Source organism: Salmo trutta, chromosome 18, assembly GCF_901001165.1.
Source record: "Salmo trutta chromosome 18, fSalTru1.1, whole genome shotgun sequence".
Classification (NCBI taxonomy): Eukaryota; Metazoa; Chordata; class Actinopteri; order Salmoniformes; family Salmonidae; genus Salmo; species Salmo trutta.
Genome location: NC_042974.1, coordinates 27,958,376 through 27,974,944, shown reverse-complemented (window position 1 = coordinate 27,974,944; position 16,569 = coordinate 27,958,376). Strand labels below are relative to the sequence as shown.

The 16,569-nt window shown below is 42.2% G+C and overlaps 1 protein-coding gene across 1 annotated transcript in view; it reads right to left on the bottom strand.

The window, feature by feature from the left end:
- LOC115153121 (PH and SEC7 domain-containing protein 1) overlaps positions 1-13,702 on the bottom strand; it is a 60,154-nt gene extending 46,452 nt beyond the window's left edge. The window contains exon 1 of the mRNA XM_029698188.1: positions 13,476-13,702. The gene's annotated coding sequence lies outside the window, so the exon portion shown is untranslated. The remainder of the gene's footprint in view (positions 1-13,475) is intronic.
- Positions 13,703-16,569: the final 2,867 nt, after the last annotated feature.

Genomic DNA, 16,569 nt, shown 5'->3' with positions numbered 1-16,569 from the left:
CGGATGCAATGTTGTCAGTCTGATCCTCACACATCACGTACAGACACTCAGAGACACCAGTAATTATAGTGTAGCAGGTAGTTACCAAGGCCAGATAATGGTAATTAAGGCAAAGTAATGAATAGTTAGAAAATATTATTTGTCTGGAAATTTGATCACTAAAGATAAATCATCCCAGACCGTAAATAACACACACACACACACACACACACACACACACACACACACACACACACACACACACACACACACACACACACACACACACACACACACACACACACACACACACACACGCTGGATGCAGGGGCTGATCATGACTATCCGAAATCCCAGGAAAAAGCAGGGTTGTGTCATGACTCTCCTGAGAAAGTGCCAGGCATGGTCGAGGGCAGTCACACATACACGCCTCACACACCCATAGCTGCACAGTCACTGCAGAGACACACTAATGCAAAGGGAAGGGAGGGATCCTGTCCAGTAGTTGTAAACAAGTATATCATCTAACCTACCCTTGGCCTGTACTGTGTCCAACAACCTTTATAAAGAGAAGGGAAAAATATTTATTAGTGATTCAACACAGCAGCCTCTGGTCTCACACTGTAGAAAATGTAATGAAATGTCAAGGTGACAGCAGATTGTAAATTACACAGAGAGATCCACCTTGACGCACACACTCATACAAACACGTACTCTGATAGGGGCGTTCTGAGAAGATGTCTGTGACAAATGCATGGCCTTTGTGATTACGAACCTGTTGAATTGACTGCAGTTAGGCTACGTGACCATCTTGCTAATCATATTCCCCAGCACCATTTACCCTCATCTTTTGGCCTGAGCCTCCCTGTGCAGTTTCATTTTTAGCCCTGTACAGTAGGTATAATAAAGTATTCACCCACCCTTGGATATTTGTCACATTTTGAACACGTTAGAGTGGGATTGAAAGAGACTTAAATGTATTTTTTTGGTGATTGAGCCACACAAAATACTCCATAAAGTCAGAGTGAAAAGTCCTGTGGAGAATCCTGAACATGCAACCAAACTTGGCAGGGGTCATACACTAACCTGAGGACAGGAAGAATAAACCTGTTTCACTCTCTGAACAACAACACAGAAAGGGCTGCATTTCAGAAAAGCAGGTAGGGCCCCCCACAGTGCCAAATACTAAACTACAGTATATACCATAAGTATTTACCCCTTGGAGTTTTTCACATTTTGTTGCATTACAAAGTGGGATTGAAATAGATTGATCTGCACAAAATACTGTATAATGTCAAAGTGAATAGAAAATTCTACAGATTAATCCCCAAAAAATGATCAACAAAAATATAGTCGTGGCCTAAGTATTTCTCTTTGTTTAGGCAAGCCTAAATTAGTTCTGGAGTACAATTGTGCTTAACAAACCACATATAAGTTACATATAAGTTACATGTAAAATAATATGGGTTGACATTACTGAATGGCTACCCCTTCATCTTTCACCCATACTGTACATCTGTAAGGCCCCTCAGTCAAGCAGATTCAACAAAACATACCTGGGAGCTTTTTGAAAGCATCATAAAGAAGGGAATTGTTTAGTAGATGGTAACAATAACACATCAGACACTTAATATCTTTTTAAGTGTAGTTGCAACCCCCCCATCTCTCTGATCACTACTTTGTTTCCTCCAACCCTACTCACTCAATCCTATCCTCTCTTCTTTCTGCTAAGTCCTTCTCCCTCCAGTCTCCTGACTCTGCCTATTTGACCCTACTCTTCTCCCTTTCTACATTCTTTGACTATCACAGTTCCCTTTCCTTCCAGCTGGCCCAACCTTCCCCTCCTGCTCCGTGACTGAGTGTCTCACTGCATGCTAACAGAACAGGGCTGCGGGCAGCTGAGTAGAAATGGAGGAAAAATAAACTTCCGGAGGACCTATCATCCTTTCGCTCCATCCTCTCTACCTTCTCTTCCTCTGTATTAGCTGCTAAAGCCGCTTTAATTATTTTTACATGTATTTTTGTATAATTTTTTACAATTATTTACTCTATATACAAAATGTATAAGTACGAACAAAATCCGCTTTCTATCACTCAAAATGTCAAGCTTCTGCCTCCAACCCTGGGAAACGCCTCCACTTTCTCGTCCCTCCTTAATCCTCCTCTCCCTCCCTGCGGGTGACTTTGTCAAGCACTTTTATTTTTTTGTTAAAAAGGTTGACGACATCCGCTCCTCATTCACTCAGCCTACTGAGTCTCCACTGAAACAGAACTACCCTGTGACTAGGGATGTCTGGCCGCCCAACAACCTGCCCACTTGAACACATCCCCTCCTCCAGACCTTCTCACATTCCTCACTTCCCTCATCCCTGACCACTGCCTGCTTTCCCTCTGACTTCAAAATGGACAAAGTGGTTCCCCTCCTCAAGAAACCAACACTCGACCCCTTCGGCGTAAAAAACTACAGACCGGTATCCATTCTTTCCAAAACACTTGAGCATGCGGTGACTTTCCTTCTTTTTTCTTTCTCTCTCTCACTCTTCTCTCAGGGTTGGGCATCTCAGGCTTGGCACACTCCTGGATTGCATCCTACCTGGCATATTGCTCCTACCAGGTGTTGTGGAGAGGATCTGTGTCTGCACCACGTGCTCTCACTACAGGTGTCCCACAGGGCTTGGTTCTCAGCCCTCTCCTCTTTTCACAAAGTCATTCATCTCTGTCATATCGTCACATTGTTTCTCTTATCATTGCTATGCGGTTGACACTCAACTACTCTTGTCCCCCCCCCCCCCCCCCCTTCTGACACCCAGGTGGCAACACGGATCTCTGCATGCCTGGCAGACATCTCAGCTTGGATGTCGGTCCACCACTTCAAACTCAACCTCGACAAAACTGAGCTGCTCTTCCTCCCGTGGAAGGCTTGCCCGCTCCAAGACCTCTCCATCACAGTTGACAACACCACTGTGTTCCCCTCCCAGAGTGAAAAGGACCTTGGCTTGACCCTGGACAACACCCTGTCGTTCTCCGCAAACATCAAAGTAATGACTCACTCATGCAGGTTCATGCTTTACAACATTCATAGAGTACGACCTTTCCTCACACAGGAAGAGGCGCAGGTCCTAATCCAAGCTCTTGTCATCTCCTGTCTAGACTACTGCAACTCTGTTGGCTGGGCTCCCTGCTTGTGCCATCAAACCCCTGCAACTTATCCAGAATACCACAGCCCGCCTGGTTTTCAACCTTCCTAAGTTAATCCATGTCATCCCACTTCTCCGCACACTCCACTGGCTTCCAGTCAAAGCTTGCATCATCTTCAAGACCTACGGAGCAGCAAGGGGAACTGCCCCTCCTTACCTTCAGGCTATGCTCAAACCCTTACAGCCGAGCACTCCATTCCACCACCTCTTGTTTCTCGGCAGCTCCCACTCAGCCCAGTCAAAGTTCTTCTCTGTCCTGGTACCCCAACGGTGGAACAAGCTTCCCCCTAAAGTCAGGACAGCAGAGTCCCTGCCCATCTTTCGAAAACATCAGAAACCTTGCCTCTTTCATGAGTATCTTAAATAACGTTCACAGCGCCCTCAATTTATTTCAATCCCACTTTCTAAGGCAACAAAATGTGAAATCCAAGGGTGTGAATACTTATGATACCCACTGTACAGCATTGCTGTTTGAGACAACAACACATACAGTAATCACCTCAGCTATCCCTACACACTGGTCAATCAAGATTAGTAAGGTTTTGTGTTAACGACAGAACACATAGAGGGGCGATGAAGAGTCAGGTCACAAGACAAGTTGTAACACTATCTGTGAATACCAAGGTAACTGACAACGACCTGAAATGGACACCTACTTGTGTAATAGAATGCTGGGTGACAGTTTTACAAAAGCACCAAAAAGGGGGGGGTTAACAAAAAAAGAGTTCAGTAAATACCTTCTGGTTGGCTTGCCCCAAGATGTTTAGTTGTCCTTATGCATGTAAAAATTAATACTACGTAGATACAGAAATAAGCAAACTATAGATTTAGTGTATCGAATTACACAACAAGGTTAACTACCTGTTCTTGAGACAGGGGACAGGACCCGTGCTTACGTCATTGAATACAAAGTAGTCTGGCAGGAGTCAGACGTGAACAAATGAAGGAAAGGCCACTCTAGGCCACTGTATAAATAGTTAAGTTAATTGGGCCCGCATGAAGTGGAATAAATCCAGAGCCCAGTTTTTCAAAAGTTATCTATCTGGATTTCGCCCTGACCCAGGAGACTATTACAACCATGAGACAGAACTATTATTTAAAAAAAATGTCAGATCCATTTAGTTTCATCAAATTCAAACCCCGATTATCACAGACATCAATCTCCCCTGATGACCAGGTGGAGGAGAATTTGAGGGAGATTTTATTAATAAAAAAAACAACACTTGCTCCTAAATCATAACGCCTCAAAAATCATGTCTGGTTGTTTTGGTTTTTCACAGACTAGCAACTAAGTAGACAATTTAAAAAAACACATCTGTCAATTCTAGTCTCAAGTATTTTTAAAACAAAGAGACCAATAGACATTCATATTAATAACATCACAAAGCCACATGTTGAACTGGTTGTTGAAAAAGAAACACTGGGTAGAGTACAACCTCATAATAGCACACTCAAGGATCAACATGTGTCCCCCACCCTTCTCTTCCTTCTTTCTCACACACCCTGATAAGCAGGGCAGTTAGGCAGACTTTTTCTGTACTCTACCTAATAGGATTCCCCACCTCCACCATTGCTGTTCAAATCTAATAAAATGTTATTTGTCAAATGCTTCGTAAACAAACAGGTGTAGACTAACAGTAAGCAACTGTCAGTCTACACCGGTTGTTTACGAAGCATGTGATGAATAGTTTGATTTGACTTGATTTGTTCAATCCACAGGCACACATACACTGCACACAGAGTCCCACTATAACACCAATCTCTCTTACCTCAGACTCCTCCCCATCTTGCTAACAGCATCCCCTGAGTGGCAGTAACAAAGGCTGGGACTGACTCCTTCCTCCCTCTCGTCTCCCTTTCTCCTCTTCACCACCTCTAAACTCACAGTGGCTGTCCACTTTGCCAGCTCATCCATACTGGATTTACGCCTCCCACACTACTCAGTGTGTGCTCCTCCCTCCTCTTCCTCCTCCTCTTCCTCCTCCTCCTCCTCTAGACTCCCTAATTCCAATGGAGCACTGTCTTCCACCTCCTGCCACTCATGGTGCTTTGTCCCTCCCTCCAGGAAGAGGTCTCGACCAATCAGATCCCTTGATCCAGTGCCGTCTTACCAGCCCAATGGCTAGTGGTGTAAAGTAGTTTGTTTAGCACTAACAGATGGTCGAAGACAGTGCAGCTTATAGTTCCTGTGGAGCTAACAAGGTCAGACAGGACTGGCATGCCAGGATAAAGAGACAGGGCTAATTTGAGTCGTAGAGTCCGGGGTAAAAGTTGTGATCCTCTGAGGAACTACAAAGATAGACAAATCCGGGGCGTCAGGTTCACAAGCTCACCCTCGGACAGTCAGTGCTTTTCTATCCCTCTGATAACCCTACTAGCACTCTCTCTAGGTATCAACACTGACTGGCTGGCTGTAGCATGGTCTCTACTCTATCTCACCAGGAGGTTCTGGACTTGGGAATTGTATGTAATACATTCTGTCAATCACGTTTGATGACAGATCAACAGCAGAGCAGAGACCATGTAAGTTATTATTCTCTCACTGCCACATGGAAGTGACAGCTTAACAAATGGCACCCCACTGTATTGTGCCAGTCCTACCCCTCCCAGCCTGCCACCCCGCCTCACTCTCTATTTTCTGTGGCTTGGCTGCGATCAGAAGTGAATTTCCACAACTTCCCCAGTCAATCTTCTCCTGGCTGGTGTCCGATCCTTTCGGACAAGAACGAGGGGAAAGGAAATGCAGACGCAGACCTCTCTGGATTGGTCTTTCCAGACAGACAGCTTAACCCGTCAACGCAAAATCCAAACTCCAGACTGGGAAAACAAGCTTTACTAATGGTGATCTTTAGAGACTTAATAAGTCTTTGTGAAGCTGTAAATGGTGCTGTGGCTTCGCTGAAGGGAATGTGTGACTGGATTCATCCACTGTATATAGACTTTTTGTTTTATTTTGTTCTACTGTATTGTTGACTGTATGTTTTGTTTATTCCATGTGTTACTCTGTGTTGTTGTATGTGTCGAATTGCTTTGCTTTATCTTGGCCAGGTCACAGTTGCAAATGAGAACTTGTTCTCAACTAGCCTACCTGGTTAAATAAAGGTGAAATAAAAAATACATTAAAAAAACTTGGCTGACACCAAGTGGGATTCAGAGTCTCCTCAGACCCAAACGCAATGTCCAATTTCAAAACAATGGAGCCTATAAAACAGCTGAGACAGATTCACGTGAGACCGATTCAATTTCATGTCACAAGACTGACCCTGAAGTCAATTGTATGTAGCTATATCCTAATCTTTTGACCCATCAGCAGCTGAGCATATAAGCAGATCAATTCCATGTACAGTACGGAACAATCAACCCCTTACTCACCAAGATGCTTATCAGCAACAGTCAATTGTTAAGGGCGATTCCAGCGTTATGGACATTACATCTGCATGCAGAAATCCCCCAAAACTTTAATGTCTCACAGAATTGACAAAAAATGTTCAAGTGAAATGTTTGATGAGTGTGTCTATAGTACCCCTTCGAGGGAGTGTATAACCCCAAAAAGCAGACTTCTAAATATTGGCTTGTTGGAGAAATAATGAAAATAAGGTGCGTTATGGATATTACATGAAATGGACAAGCTTTTTGGGGAGACTGAATGTATTATTGTAAGTCTGAGTTCGTAAGTCTTAGGTCAAAACATGACTAGGCATTTCGAAGGAAAGGTTTGGCTTAACACAAAATCTATTATTTTGAAAAGATTGTCATTTCAATAATTACTTTCGATAAAAAAAAACAACCGTTATGGATATGTAACGCCCTGGCCATAGAGGGGTTTTTGTTCTTTATTTTGGTTAGGCCAGGGTGTTACATTAGGTGGGTGTTCTATGTTCATTTTTCTATGTTTTTGTATTTCTTTGTTTTGGGCCGTGTGTGTGTGGCTCCCAATCAGGCACAGCTGTAGTTCGTTGTTGCTGATTGGGAGTCACACATAAGGAGCCTGTTTTTCCTTTGGGTTTTGTGGGGGATTGTTTCTGTTTAGAGTGTTTCCTAACAGGACTGTTTTGCTGTTGTGGTTTGTTCATTTTTGTAGTGTTCTCTTTGTTCAAATTAAATTTCAAGATGAACACTAACTCCGCTGCACCTTGGTCTACTCTCTCTTCAGACAGCCGTTACAGGATATCACACCCTCCGTTATGGACGTTAACAGAGTCTGAAATAGACATTAACATTTTAAAGATGTCTTGGTCAAAATCTAATATAAATAGATCTGTCATTTGGAATGTTTTTAAAATGTCAGCAAAAGGCATAGTACATTAGGATTGCATAATTACAGGTAGTCTGAATAGGATACAAGGCCAGACACCACACCCTAATATATACAGTACCAGTCAAAAGTTTGGACACAACTACTCATTAAAGGGTTTTTCTTTATTTTTACTATTTTCTACATTGTAGAATAATAGTGAAGACATCAAAACTATGAAATAATACACATGGAATCATGTAGTATCCAAAAACATGTTTAACAAATAAAACTATATTTTAGATTCTTCAAAGTAACCACCATTTGCCTTGACAGCTTTGCACACGATTTTCCTTCACTCTGTGGTCCAACTCATCCCAAACCCTCTCAATTGGGTTGAGGTCGGGTGATTGTGGAGGCCAGGTCATCTGATGAAGCGCCATCTCCAAACCAGATGGGAGGGCATATCGCTGCAGAATGCTGTGGTACCCATGCTGGTTAAGTGTGCCTTGAATTCTAAATAAATCACAGACAGCGTCACCAGCAAAGCACCCCCACACCATCACACCTCCTCCTCCATGCTTCACGGTGGGAACCACACATGCAGAGATCATTCGTTCACCTACTCTGCGTCTCACAAAGACACGGCGGTTGGAACCAAAAATCTCAAATTTGGACTCATAAGACCAAAGGACAGATTTCCACTGGTCTAATGTCCATCACTCGTGTTTCTTGGCCCAGGCAAGTCTCTTCTTATTGGTGTCCTTTAATAGTGGTTTCTTTGCAGAAATTCGACAATGAAGGCCTGACTCACGCAGTCTCCTCTGAATAGTTGCTGTTGAGATGTGTCTGTTACTTGAAATCTGTGAAGCATTTATTTGGACTACAATCTGAGGTGCATTTAACTCTAATGAAATGATCTTCTGCAGCAGAGGTAACTCTGGGTCTTTGTTTCCTGTGGCGGTCCTCATGACAGCCAGTTTCCGTTTCAAGTTCTTGAAGTTTTCCGAATTGACTGACCTTCATGTCTTAAAGTAATGATGCACTGTAATTTCTCTTTGCATATTTGAGCTGTTCTTGCCATAATATGGACTTGGTCTTTTACCAAATAGGGCTATCATCTGTATACACCCACTACCTTGTCACAACACAACTGATTGGCTCAAATGCATTAAGAACGAAAGAAATTCCACAAATTAACAAGTCACATCTGTTAATTGAAATGCATTCCAGATGACTACTCATGAAGCTGGTTGAGAGAATGCCAAGAGTGTGCAAAGCTGCCATCAAGGCAAAGGGTGGCTACTTTGAAGAATATAAAATACATTTTGATTTGTTTAACACTTTTTTGGTTACTACATGATTCCATATGTGTTATTTCATAGTTTTGAACCCTTGATTGGTACTGTATATCAAATATAAGAGATAGACAGCAGCCCCCTCGCCAACCAAAGTGTGAACTAAAACTCGCATTTCACTTTTATCCCCTTACTAGCACTGCCTTTGCTAGCTACTAGCTACTTTGAGGAAAAATGTATTTACTATGACTGAGATATGTGGTTGTCTCACCAAGCGATTTTAAGATGAATGCACTACCTGTAAGTCACTTTGGATAACAGCGTCTGCTAAATTACTAAAATGTAAATGTATATTGCAATTATACTTTTCTGGACACTGGATTTATTCAGTATTTTTTTTGGGGGGGGGGGGTTCATTTGAAAAATACTACGCCTGTTCTCATCTTTCTATCTAAAGAATAGCACTGTCCTATATGAGAAATGCATTTCAACATGTTTTCCAAGAGAATATTAGCTAGAACACATCATTTTCACATCATATCAACATTTGCTTCAGTAACCATCTGAAGAATACATCTCAGAACAAGCACAAACAATGTGGTGTATGCACAACATGCATCAATACCCATCACATCCACAACCGTTATGGATTACGGATATCATAATGCTGGAAAAGGATACTGATAATGAAAAGAGAGAATGTAATTATAGACCATACAAAACCATCGCTTTACAGAAAAAGTTGATGATCCGATTTAAGGTGCATGTTTTACAAAAAACTTTTCCTAAAAAACGTTATGGATGTCACATTGACGTTATGGATGTCTGTCCCAGTTACCTCCCTTGAATTTGGTCTGTATTGCTTCATTAACGTCTCATCTTCATAACTAATACTTGGGGATAGCTGTGAATGGAAAAACAAGCTCTGTGACACCTTTTAAAAAGTCATGAAACGGCTGATTGAAAAGCTTTTTTTCAGACTTGGACACACTGTCTGTAATGGTCAAAATTCATGCAATTTCCTACTTAAACTTTTCAAATAAAGCCTGAACTTCAGCATATAGACCAGGGTTCTCCAACCCTGTTCCCGTAGAGCTACCCTCCTGTCAGTTTTCAGTCCAACCCCAGTTGTAACTAACCTGATACAGTTGATCAACCAGCTAATTATTAGAATCAGGTGTGCTAGATTAGGGTTGGAGTGAAAACCTACAGGAACGGTAGCTCTCCAGAACAGGGTTGGAGAGGGCTGATATAGACCTTAAGGATAATTATGAACGTGGTATCATTTGGAAATGACTAACCTGTTGATGCTCAGGTCGACTTTCCCACATTATCACCCTACACGGAATTAGTCACATCCACTGACCATGCAAAGTGAGCCGTTTCATCTGGGGACAGTTTAACATCCCCATCCATAGCTCAGATTCTAAGAAAAACATCACAGCATGTGAATGAAAACATTAACCACAGAATGGCCCTGCATTGTCTTCAGTCCAGCTATAGTGCATCAGAATGTTTTATGGCCCAGAAATCCCACTTTATGCTCTGGCAGACAGATCGATGGCTCATATGCTTAACCAAGTGCCTTACACAGTCAGATCAATCTGGGCTGGAGAATGGCGCAATGCACTACCTCTGTTATTGGAGCAATCTATTCTCTGAGGAGATGCAGTGCCAAGCCAGGCTGCAGTGGGGAGCCTGCCTACTGGGCACACACTGGTTGAATCAACGTTGAAGTACTGTATAATATTCACTGGAGGAATCAGAATTATATTGTCACCTGGAGGTGGCAGACTGAAGGTATTCAAAGAATGCCCCCCACTCCCCCTCTTAGAAATGTCCTTCCCTCCATGGCTCCACCCACTGGACACACGGTTTGAATCAATGTTGTTTTCACGTAATTTGTCAACATATTGTGACGTGGAATCAATGTGGAAAATTTGAAAAAGTCATCAACCAGTACTGTTTTCATCTCATTTCAACCAGCATTGTTAAAAAAAAGAAAAAAAAGACGTGAATCCAAAATATCAATCATTAACTTATAGACCAACTGGAAAATGAATTTTGAACGCAACCAAACATTAACGTTTGAAGACGTATATTCTGCTTGGATAGAAAATACACTGTATAATGTGAATAACATATATAAAATACAATATCCAAAGGTAAAAGATATAGAGACGTGAATCCAACATATTAATAAGTTGTTGATTACATTTGAAATCAACCAACCATCCTTCATATAAAAGAGTTCTACCTGAAGTGCATTACTCCTCATAGTCCAGTAGGAGTCCCTGTTCAGGCACAAATCATTGGGCTGTGGCTTCACATTTTATTTAGGTTGATGGTAGCCTAGGCAGCCGATGGCAGCTGCTAAATCAGCACTATCGTCTAGGATTGATATGCATTCATGGTAATACACTCGCAACCTGAATGGACCTGTGGACCGGCTTGTACATAAAGCATCATCCATTCAGGTTGCAAAGGCAAAAATATGTGTACCGTCTTAATAAAACACAATTTCCCACCACCATCTGGGGATTTTTTGACAAATTAGGATGTTGCACACCGCGTTCAGCCAAGGGTGTGCAACATCCTAAGTTGCCAGAAAAACTTTGCAGACTGAATGAAGGATGCTTTATGTGAAAGCCGGTCCACAGGGGACACGAGTGTATTACCGGGAATGCACATCAAGCCTAGAAGACAGCGCAGATCTAGCAGCCACTATTGGCTGCCTAGGCTGGGTTGATAGCATGATGTTGAAACAATGATGCTGATTCAAACATACCCTTTTACTATCAACATTGAAACAAGGTCAAATAAAATATATCTAATCAAATCTAAAATTCAACATAATTTCAACCACCCAATCACTGAGTGTCCAAAACATTAGGAGCACCTTCGTAATATTGAGATGGACCCCCTTTTGCCATCAGAACAGCCTCAAATCGTCAGGTTGGCTGGATGTCCTTTGGGTGGGGGACCACTCTTGATACACACGGGAAACTGTTGAGTGTGAAATACCCAGCAGTGTTGCAATTTTTGACACACTCAAACCGGTGCGCCTGGCACCAACTACCCCGGTCAAAGGCATTTACATTTTTTGTCTTGCCCATTCACCCTCTGAATGACACACAGACAATCCATGTCTCAATTGTCTCAATGCTTAAAAATCTTTCTTTAACCGGTCTTCTCCCCTTCATCTACACTGATTGAAATAAATTTAACAGGTGACATCAATAAGGGATCATAATGTAGCTTTCACCTGGATTCACCTAGTCAGTATGTCATAGAAAGAGCAGTTCTTCCTAATGTTTTTATACACTCAGTACAAAACCCATAGGATGAAAAAAAAAGTTCAATGCAATTTCAACATACACATAGTTCTGATGATTATGTTGAAATTAGATTGATGTAACAACCTGTTAAATCAGGTTAAGTCAATGTATTTAAGTTTGACCCTAATCTCAAAAACAGTACTGGTTGATTCCACATTGACAAATTATGTTTAAAACACCATTGACTCAACCAGTGTGTGGCCAGTGGGTGGGGACATGGGGAAAGGGGAATTTCTAAGAGGGGGGGAGTGGGGGCATTTTTTAAGGACTGCTGAAATATCATGGCCTCAGCATCAAAACGATGTCATAGGCTCCTGTGTCTGTCTGTCTGTCTGTCTGTCTGTCTGTCTGTCTGTCTGTCTGTCTGTCAGGCATGCACACTGCCCTTATCACCAGGCAGCATCTGCATAAAACATTATGGCCACACAGTGGGGGGGATGATGTCCATGAATGAAAAGTGGTCACTGGAGACAGAGCATCAGAGGAGAAAGAGGGTGAAATTGACGAGGTGAAATGTACAGTACAAGGAAGGACAGAGTGAGAGTGAGAGAGAAGAAAGTGTGTTTGTAAGAGAGAGAGAGAGACCCAGAAGTATTGTGCAACAGCCTTGCTGACTGAGTAGCACCTGGGCCAGGGGACTGAAGTCAGTGAAGTGCAGTTTGTAGAATTTGTTTATGTTTTAATTTATTTAACTAGGCAAGTCATCGGATGATACACTGTCATCCGATAGGCTGGAGGAAATGGACTAGGCCTACTGCCTCTGAACTTTAAAAAGGCTTGTCAGACAGGGATTGGATATGTACTAAATAAGATATTCAAATAATCTTGTGGTTTGTGGACAGCAGTGATACCAGGTCGCAGTTAGGGGCAACAGTTTTACATGGCAGAATAAATGTACATGAATGTCTGTTGGACAGATCTGACACACAGAAAGATGGCTATGTTCAGTCTTGTTGAATGGGAAATAATACTTCAGTAGGGAACAGGTGTTTGATTACCACACATAAATCTGCATTGCCTATGGCTTGAGCAAAATAAAATAAACAGGCCACTGAAAAAAGTTTGGAATGGAGTTAGGCTATGTCAGATTTGAAGATACTCTAGGTCTGCAATGTGAATACTGTAATATCAATAGTTTACAAGTGAGCTCTGCACCTTACAATCTGTCCCAAACAACTAGCATCTGCCCTATGGTCACTGTTCTGCGACAGAACTGTAAAGTGATGTTGTTGGGTGAACTGGAGCATAGAAGATGGAAATGATAGGCTTCAACACAAGAGCTATCTTTAAAAAAAGAAAACAATAGGCTATTATAGCTGGAACAATTCCTGGAGAGATATTTTCATTAATTAATGAAGAGTCGCATTGCTAGCCTACAATAACAAACCTCACTGCAAGCTTGTCACGGTTCATGAAGATAGTCACTTACCCCTGCCATTACATGAATGCTAATTATATAAGATGCAGCAGAATCCTGATATAGCCGCCGAGCAGCCGTGTTTACATTCGCTGCTGGTCAACCCTTTTTTCTGCAATGTGTAGGTTGACGTAGTAACCTTGGTTGAAAAGCTGATTTCCATTCATAGCTAAACCGTTCTGAAACGGACAGCTCCTCTGATACACCCTCGCTCCACGAAGAGCACGCCATGCGCGCCGCTCACGCACGCGCACCCTCCTAGCGCGAGCATCAACGGCTCTTCTCTCACAGAGCGCGTGCTATTTACGCCTCCTCGAAGCAGTGTTTACAGTGCAATTTGCACTGAATACGGACTTGAAATCTATATTAGCCTATCTAACAGACCGACCATATAGCACCCAGGGCTTACTACTACTAGGCTAACCTGTGTCAAAAAGAACATAGTAGGTAAACTATTATAAGAAAATAATGGATATTAGGCTGCTATCTCTTTACCTAGTAACCTACTGTACATGCCCATTCTTTTTCAACCATATACTCTACATGACCAAAAGTATGTGGACACCTGCTCGTCAAACATCTCATTCCTAAATCATGGGCATTAATATGGAATTGGTCACCCCTTTGCTGCTATAACAGCCTCCATTCATCTGGGAAGGCTTTCCACTGTTGGAACATTGCTGTGGGGACTTGCTTTCATTCAGCCACAAGAGCATTAGTGAGGTCCCACGATTGTTGGGTGATTAGGCCTGGATGGCAGTCAGTGTTACAATTCATCCCAAAGGTGTTCGATGGAGTTGAGGTCAGGCCTCTGTGCAGGCCAATCAAGTTCTTCCACACCGATTTCAACAAACCATTTCTGTATGGACCACACCTTGTGCATGGGGGCATTGTTATTCTGAAACAGGAAAGGACCTTCCCAAACTGTTGCCACAAAGTTGGAAGCACAGAATTGTCTAGAAAGTCATTGTGTGCTGTAGCGTTAAGATTTCCCTTCACTGGAACAAAGAAGCCCGAACCATGAAAAACAGCTCCAGACCATTATTCCTCCACCAAACATTACAGTTGGCACTATGCATTGAGGTAGTTAGCGTTCTCCTGGCTTCGTCCAAACCCAGATTTGCCAGTCAGACTGCCAGATGGTGAAGTGTGATTCATCACTCCAGATAACTCGTTTCCACTGCTCCAGAGTCCAATGGCGGAGAGCTTTACAACACCCCAGCTGACGCTTGGCATTCCGCATGGTGATCTTACATGCTGACCAGACCGGACACGTCTCGTGCGCGAGCGTTGCAAAATAAATGTACACATACATGTTATTCAACCATTGCACCCACACTGCTCGCGAGCGTCTGCGTAGCCAGACGCTAAAATAGAACTTGGTTCAATTTGTGACGCTCGACGCGGTGCAAGTCCTGCTTCTCCTCATTGGTTTTTAGGGGGCGTATACGTACCCACTTGGGTGATTGAAACATAAACTGTGGTCCACACACCAGTCCAATTGGTTGTAGTAATGCACCTTAAAGTTGCCAACCGCCATATAAAGTCCAAAGAAGAAGAAGAAGCCTGAAGGAGGAGAGATTACTAGAAACAAACTCAGTTGACAGTTTTATCTGTGGATTAATTGTCGGAGTAGAGGACCTTGTGCATTTCAGGTAAAATAACAACCCAATGTTTATATCCCAGGACAAATGAGCTAGCAACAGTAAGCTAGCTAGCTAAATTGCCATAAATGTTTAATGCTTTTCGACCTGTCCCCAAATTAAAATAATTAGTTCAGAGTTAATTTTGATATTTCAACCTGCGTGTCCTGATCAGGTCTGGTGTGGGCAGGGGCGGAAATCCCGGGGGGGACGGGGGACACACGACCCCCCCATCCTTGGAAAAATATGATTTGTCCCCCCCAATATATCACTGAAACATAACTATGTAATTTAAATAATATTAATAATACACAATGAAAGCAATTGTGCTGATTATAGACACTTAATAGCGCGTTTTTAAGTTTCAAAAGATTGCGACCCCCCCACCCTTTGCCTCATAATGTTTTGATCCACTGCCAGTTCCTTAGTTGGCAAGGTAACAGAGGGGTCGTATCTACTGTCTGAAAGGCACTCATTGAACGTAACTGACGTGAGGTTAATCCAGTCAATCGCGCACACACACTAGCTGAATATGCAGAGCTAGCGCGCAAATATTAACTATTAAGTTAGCTAGTACCTATTCCATTTATGTGGCCTCGTCAAAGATGGAATCTTTGCTATCGTCAATTTATTCCAAGATCAGCATGCAGATGATGTAAGTTAGTGCTTCAAAGTCCCTGCAATAAGGTTAGCGATAAACTGAAGTCCAAACTGAACAGAACTACACTCTCTTCTACCATTGTCTTAAATATATTTAATGGTCTCGTTGCAAAAGCTAAATTGTCGCAAGGGAACTTTTATTTATTTATTTTATTTCACCTTTATTTAACCCGGGTAGCAAAGATTATAGCAAACACCACTGAAACGGAATTGGTGCTCACTAGCTTTGCAAATTCAGCTATTGTTGGAAGCCAGCCAATATGAAACAAACTATTAAAATTACAAAAGGTTGCAGCATATGTTGTGTAAATGGTGAACTCATACAGCTGTCAACTCCTGTCATTTTAATCCGTTTCACATTTGCTAGCTACCTTTTAGATCGAAGCCCAAATAGAATGATAAAAGATAAGATGATAGAAGCCCATCTCCTACTGTAAATAACCTACACACTGTGTGTGTGTGTAGCCAGCAGCCAGCCAGCCAGGTAGAAAAATGGTAGAAAAATAAAAGACGGACATCAGAGTATTTTTCAGTACACCAAAACGCAAAGTAAGAACCCCTCAAAGACTAGTTGATAAAATGTTCATAAGAAAGAAATGAAATTCTAATGGAAATGTTTCACAATGATGTCATTAGGCAGAGCAGGCAACAGATGGCACACAGACAGCATTGTTGGGGACAGATATGCAGGGACAGACTGGCAGAGACAGGGAGTCTCAGGTAAGTTTGTTGAGTCTTTGTTTGGCAACATTATGAAAGGTTCTCAATTTTTTGACTTGTAAAATAGGAACATAATTGGAAAA